Source organism: Giraffa tippelskirchi, chromosome 11 (assembly GCF_054371585.1).
Source record: "Giraffa tippelskirchi isolate mGirTip1 chromosome 11, T2T-mGirTip1v1.2.pri, whole genome shotgun sequence".
Taxonomy (NCBI): domain Eukaryota; kingdom Metazoa; phylum Chordata; class Mammalia; order Artiodactyla; family Giraffidae; genus Giraffa; species Giraffa tippelskirchi.
The window spans coordinates 104,770,524-104,777,571 of record NC_137285.1 but is presented as its reverse complement, the minus strand read 5'-3'; the positions used below and the strand labels follow the sequence as shown (position 1 = coordinate 104,777,571).

The window sequence follows — 7,048 nt, the reverse complement described above, 5'->3', positions numbered from 1 at the left end:
TCCTAGGCCTTCCCAAAGAACAAATTTAATCAGAGAAGTGAGAAAATGCAGAATGAAAGGAAAACAGTCAAGCAAGACAATAAGAGTTTATCTATTAAACCAAGTCAGGGGGGACTTCCCTGGTGGCCCAGTGGTTAAGACTCTGTGCTCTGCAGATACTGAAACCCTCACCAGGTGGAAGAAGTTAACTTCATGCTGACCACAAACACTTAGACCCCAGACAGCTGGAACTGAAACTGTGCAAGTCAGACTGGGACTTGAGCCCTCAGTCTTCTAACTGAGATCACACACGTAGCCTCAGAACTTAATGAAACTCAGGTTATTAATGTCTCATCACAAAAAGAATTCAGTGAGAGACAAAGTGATAGGTAAAAAGTGGACTTAGAACACACTTCTCAGAGTGTAGGCCGTCTCAGACGGTGAGAGTGGCCCCAGCATATGGGGTTGTCAGTTTTTACATAGGTGGGTAATTTCATAAGCTAATGACTGGGAGGAGTATTCTAGCTATTTGGGGGAAGAGGTGGGAATTTCCAGGAATTAGGCAACCACCCACTTTGACCTTTAGGGTCAGCTCTGAACGGTCAAGGTGCTGGAGGGTGTGTCATTTAGATGCTAATGTATTATACTGAGCATATAACGAAGCTCATTTGCCATCACTTCATGGCAAACCAGATGGGGAAACAATGAAAACAGTGAGAGACTTTATTTTCTTGGGCTCCAAAATCACTGCAGACGGTGACTGCAGCCATGAAATTAAAAGATGATTGCTCCTTGGAAGCTATGACCAACATAGACACCATATTAAAAAGCAGAGACCTTACTTTGCCAACAAAGGTCTGCCTAGTCAAAACTATGGTTTTTCTGGTAGTCATGTATGGATGTGAGTGTTGGACTATAAAGAAAGCTGAGTGCCGAAGAACTGATGCTTTTGAACTGTGGTGTTGGAGAAGACTCTGAGAGTCCCTTGGACTGCAAGGAGATCCAAATAGTCAATCCTAAAGGAAATCAGTCCTGAATATTCATTGGAAAGACTGATGCTGAAACTGAAACCCCAACACTTTGGCCACCTGATGTGAAGAACTGACTCACTGAAAAAGATCCTGATGCTGGGAAAGATTGAAGGTGAGAGGAGAGGGGGATGACAGAGGATGAGATGGTTGGATGGCAGCACCGATTCAATGGACATGAGTTTGAGTAAGCTCCGGGAGTTGGTGATGGACAGGGAAGCCTGGTGTGCTGCAGTCCATGGAGTCGCAAAGAGTGGGACAGGACTGAGCGACTGAACTGAACTGAACTGAATGAGGCTCAAGGTCCACTGGAAGTCAAATCTTCTGCCATCTTGGACCTAGATGTTTCTAACCAGTTTGTCATGGTAGCTCAGTGGTAAAGAATCCGCCTGCCAAAGAAGGAGACACGGGTTCAGTCCCTGTTGGGAAGATCCCTTTGAAAAGGAAATGGCAACCCACTCCAATATTCTTGCCTGGGAAATCCCATGGACGGAGGAGCCTGGCAGGCTACAGTCCATGGGGTCACAAAAGAGTCGGACATGACTTAATGACTAAACAACAATAATTCTCTAAAACCATTTAATGTCGGAGATCTCAATGACAAACTGGCACTTGCCAAAGGCATTTGCCATCTGCCTCTGCAGGGACTGAATCCTGTGCAGTTGCAGCTGTTGATCTTCATATGCCCTGAAGGAAGTTCAGGGTGGAAAACAGGAACAAGATACTTTGTGTTCCAGGGAAACTGGCAGAACAGGTCCTTAGATAGCTAGATATTTTCAGGAACTGATTTTATAAGCCCAGTCCTTGCATCTCCTCCTATCTAGAAGAGCACTAAATCTCCTCATGGGGACATCAGCTCCTCATGGCTAGCAGAAAACATCTGCAAAGAAAGTGCTTAATTGTATGAACTCCCCCTTCACCAAAACCACATATACTGACCTCCCCAACACCTCACCTCATTGGAGCAGTTTCTCAGAGCTATCCGAGGTGCAGCATCTAGGGCTGCAGTTCTCATTTTGCCCCCAAATAAAACTATTTTCCCCCTAATAAATCGTAACTCTCACATTGTGTATCTTTTTTAAGTCGACAGAGAGCTCCAGGATTCAGTCCTTGCACACCTTTTCTTTCCTGTTTATATTTGCTTCCTTGGTGATTTCTTTTAATCTCATAGCTTTAAATAACATCCATATATGCTGATGACTCTCAATTGTATATCTCCAACCCAGATCTTGTCAAACATGTAAATCCAACCTCTTTCTTGGTGTCTTGACACACCTAATAGACATCTCAAACTTAATATGTGTTAAATCAAGTTCCTCATCTTCCCCTCACTCCCAAATCTGGTCCTTCTGTGATGTGTGTGTGCACGGGCACACATGCGCACTCAGTTGCTCAGTCTTGTCTGCGACCCCATGGACCCCATGGTCTCTCTGCAACCCCATGGACTGTAGCCTGCCAGGCTCCCCGTCCATGGAATTTTCTGTGCAAGAATACTGGGAGTGGGTTGCCATTTCCTACTCCAGGGATCTTCCCAATCCAGGAATTAAAACCCATGTCTCCTGTATTGGCAGGCAGATTCTTTACCACTGAGCCACCTAGAACAAAAGCTGACTAGGTGTTGGATCTTTCTTTTACTTTAATCTTTGCTTCCTGTTGCTTTTGTTCACTAACAAGATACTGTCTGTACATAACAGCCTGCCATAGGGAACCCTCCCTTCTGCCTGAAGATTAAACCAAAGTGCCTTTGTTTAGGGAGACATCCTGACCTTGTCCACCTGTGAATGGGTATAAGAAAGAAGAAATTAACACATTTCCTTCCCTCTGTTACCCAAGACTGGCCATTCCAGGAGATATTTGCAAGACTTATGGCCTTTTTGGGCTTTCTAGGTGGCTCAGTGATAAAGGATCTGCCTGCCAATGCAGGGGACTTGAGTTTGATCCCTGGATTGGGAAGATCCCAGTCTGGCAGGCTACAGTCCATGGGGTCACAAAGAGGCGGACACGACTGAGCGACTTCACTTCACTTCACTTCTTGGAGAAGGAAATGGCATCCACTCCAGTATTCTTGTCTGGGAAATCCCATGGACAGAGGAGCCTGGTGGGCTAGTCCATGGGGTCACAAAACAGATGGACATGACTGAGCATACAACACAAGGCCTTTTTAAATACTTTACTTTCTCACCTTCTCCCCCTCTCTGTTCTATAAAAGACATCCAGACCTCGATAAGATGTTTTTTTTGAGACACTAGTCTGCCATCTTCTCTGCCAACTTTCCGAATAAAGTCACTATTCCTCGCCTCAGCACCTTGTCTCCCAATTTTCTGGCCTGTTGTGCATGGAGCACAGAGAGCTAGGACTCAGTAAACCTTTCACAGCCTATACATCCTCAGTTAATGGTCAGGCCAAAAATTCCTCCCTTTTTCTCATGCTACCCAATCCATCAGGAAACTCTATTGGCTCTATATTCAAAACATCCAGAATCCAACTGCTTCTCACCTCGTCTCCTGTTATCACACTAACCAGAGCCACTGTCACCTCTCATGGGATGACTGTAGTGACCTACTTAGTCTCCTGCTTCTACTCTGGCTCTCTTCAGATCTGTCCTCCATTCACTGTGGGGTCCCATACCAAGGTGACAGATGCGAGACCTTGAACCAAGGCCATCTATGGAACTAACTGAACCCAGTTGTAACCGTTGCCAAAAGCCCCCCAATCCTTACAGGCAGCTTCCTGACCCCAAATTAGGCAAAATACCCACCCTAACCAATCACCTAATGCCACCTTTCCAGCAGGAATTTTTTGTCTTGAGGCTATAAAAATTGGCTACTAACCCACAAAAACTGTCGACTCTCCCTGACCTGTCAGAAGGTCAGCCCACTGCACTTGAAGCACCCTAAACTCATTCCCTTCTGAAATCCTCTGTGTCTGGAAATTCTTTTCCAACCCAGGCTCAGACTGCCATGACATACAGTGGTTTTAGGGACCCTGTTAAAACAAAAATCAGATCTATGTCCCTCCTCTGTTCAATGGCTCCTATCTCAGAGTAAAAGTTCAGTTCAGTTCGTGTCCGACTCTTTGCGACCCCATGGACTGCAGCACACCAGGCTTCCCTGTCCATCACCAACTCCTGGAGCTTGCTCAAACTCATGTCCATTGAGTTGGTGATGCCATCCAACCATCTCATCCTCTGTTGTCCCCTTCTCCTCCTGCCTTCAGTCTTTCCCAGCATCAGGCTCTTTTCCAAGGAGTCAGTTCTTCTCATCAGGTGGCCAAAGTATTGGAGTTTCAGCTTCAGCATCAGTCCTTCCAATGAATATTCAGGACTGATTTCCTTTAGGATTGACTGCTTTGATCTCGTTGCAGTCCAAGGGACTCTCAAGAGTCTTTTCCAACATCACAGTTCAAAAGCATCAGTTCTTCGGTGCTCAGCTTTCTTTATAGTCCAACTCTCACATCCATACATGACTACTAGAAATCTTCTTTCCAGTAAAAGTTAAAGTCACTGAAATGCTCTTAGGATCCAACAAGGGTGTTCCCTTATCTCTTTGACTCCGTCTTCCACTCTCTAGCTCTCCCTCTTTCACTCTAACTGCACTGATCATTCTCTTCCTCAAAGATGGCCTATCTCAGGACATTTGCATTACTGTTCCCTCTGTTTCGAATACTCCCTGCCCAGATATCCAGATGGCTCACTCCCTCAAGCTCCTTTGGGTTATCCAAAATCACTTTATCATTGGGACCATCTCTGATATCACCTGACACACTGTATCATCCTCCTTGCTTTATTTGCCTCTATCACTCTGACTGCCATCCAATACTATATATTTTACTTATTTCCTTATTTGCTTATTGTCTTCTACTTCTACAAGAATGTAAGCTCCTTAAAGGCAAGGACTTTGCCTGTCTTGTTCACTGCTGTAACCCCACTTCCAAGAAGATTACCCAGCATGTCCAGTAGCTATCTGTAAAAGGCAATGGAATGAGGGTCTTAAGGTAAACAGATAGAGTAGGAGGTCCCTGGAGAAAGAGAACTAGGCATGGCTTTTTCGACAGAAGAGAAGCCATTTTTGGCCGAAGCTGTTTTGTCATCTAAGCCTGGCCTCAGTGGCAGCTCTTGAACAGGTCTCGGTGATCAATGACTTTAAGTGAAGGGAAAGAATCCAGAAATAAAGGAAAACGAGTCAAGAAACAATTGCTCAGTTAAGTAATAGTAAACAATAGTTTAATAAAAAGAGTCCTAGTTCTTCCTCAAGGGATATATATAAGAATCTGATGTCAATCTTTTTGTTCAACTGGATCTAAGGTGCTCACCAAGGTGGAGGATGATAACTATCTGCTGAGACCCTAGACAGGTCTGAATCTAGGGAATGATGCTGACCTTTTCCAACACTCTGACTTCAATCAACTAAGGCTCTCTGTTAAAAAGCAGAGACATCACTTTCCCGACAAATTCCGTCTAGTCAAAGCTATGGTTTTTCCAGTGGTCATGTATGGATGTGAGAGTTGGACTATAAAGAAAGCTGAGTGCTGAAGAATTGATGCTTTTGAACTGTGGTGTTGGAAAAGAGTCTTGAGTCCCTTGGATTGCAACGAGATCAAAGCAGTCAATCCTAAAGGAAATCAGTCCTGAATATTCATTGGAAGGACTGATGCTGAAGCTGAAACTCCAATTCTTTGGCCGCCTAATGAGAAGAACTGACTCCTTGGAAAAGAGCCTGATGCTGGGAAAGACTGAAGGCAGGAGGAGGAGGGAACAACAGAGAATGAGATGGTTGGATGGCATCACCGACTCGATGGACATGAGTTTGAGCAAGCTCCAGGAGTTGGTGATGGACAGGGAAGCCTGGTGTGCTGCAGTCCATGGGGTCGCAAAGAGTCAAGACTGAGGGAGTGAACCAAACTGAAGGCTCTCTATTAACCTTTGATCCAATTCTATGCGGAATTCCCCTTAAGCCCCTTCATGAATATGCATACACTGCCCAATCCCTTTCATGAATATGCATGTACCCTTAGCTTAAAACTTCCCCAGTTTTGCTGTTCAGGGAGACACTGCTTGGGGTAAGATCCCATCTACTCTCCTTACTTGCTGCAAGTAATAAATTCTTCCTTCTCCTGATCTTTTGACCTGGTTGTGTGTTTTGGCTTGACACCCACCAAAAGGGGAGCCCAGTTTGGGGGTAACAATAAGGAAATAAAAAAGCTGAGATCTGGAAGATATTTGTCTTGCACAAGAGGGACAACGGCTCTCACCTCTCCTAGAGCAGAGGTAAGAGTGAATTCAGCTATGTTTGTAGGCAGAACTTTGAGGGTTTCCCTCTTGATTGCCTCCAGTTCCTCAGAGAAACAGAAGACAAGGAGGGACTTGGGAGAGTGGTAATGGACAAACGCCAGCTGTAGAGAATAAGAGAAACAGCTAAGGATACTTGGAAGGACTGATGGTCCAGGTGAAATTGAAAACCTTGGACTTGCCTTGGCACCAATCTACCTGGCTCTGTGGTTTTCTTCACGGTGGAGGAAAGGGGGGAAGTTACATACAAAGAATGGAAGTGACAAAAAAATCAAGTTTCCTTTGGCCTTTTCTTGAAAGACAAAAAGAGAATCTCTTCTACTGACCCAGTGCCACTGTTTACCCACTTCAGGAAACACCACCAATCACTCGTCTCATGTTAGTAAAATAAGCAGAGAATGTCTTAAAGAGCAGAGAAGAAGGGAAGAGGCAGAAGAACTGGCCCTCTCCCAGTCGGGTGGGAAGGAGCTGGAACATTTAGCCTTCCCTGAAAACTGAAAGCTGATATATATGCCCTGGGGTTCAACGCTGAGCCTTCTCCCGGGGACCCTTCCTCTTTCCCAATACCTTCCAGCTGTCCCGTCGTGTCATATTCAGGTCCACTTCAGGTGCTCCAACCACCCCCTCCAGGCTCGTGTGCCTTTTCTCCACGTGGTTGTCTGTATATGTCGGTCGCCTGGGAGATCCTGGTCGGGTGGGGCTCTGATGACGTCACAATAGGAACAAGCCAATCACCGTGACGCGTCTCGGTGAC

General features: G+C 45.4%; 1 long non-coding RNA gene across 1 annotated transcript; it reads right to left on the bottom strand.

The window, feature by feature from the left end:
* Positions 1–1,577: 1,577 nt before the first annotated feature.
* LOC145526201 (uncharacterized) lies at positions 1,578–6,947 on the bottom strand. Its single transcript, XR_014068736.1, has 4 exons — positions 6,862–6,947; positions 6,258–6,398; positions 2,072–2,282; positions 1,578–1,887 (listed from the first exon to the last, which is right to left on the bottom strand). It is a non-coding gene; the product is annotated as an uncharacterized LOC145526201 (long non-coding RNA).
* Between the last annotated feature and the right edge of the window lie 101 nt (positions 6,948–7,048).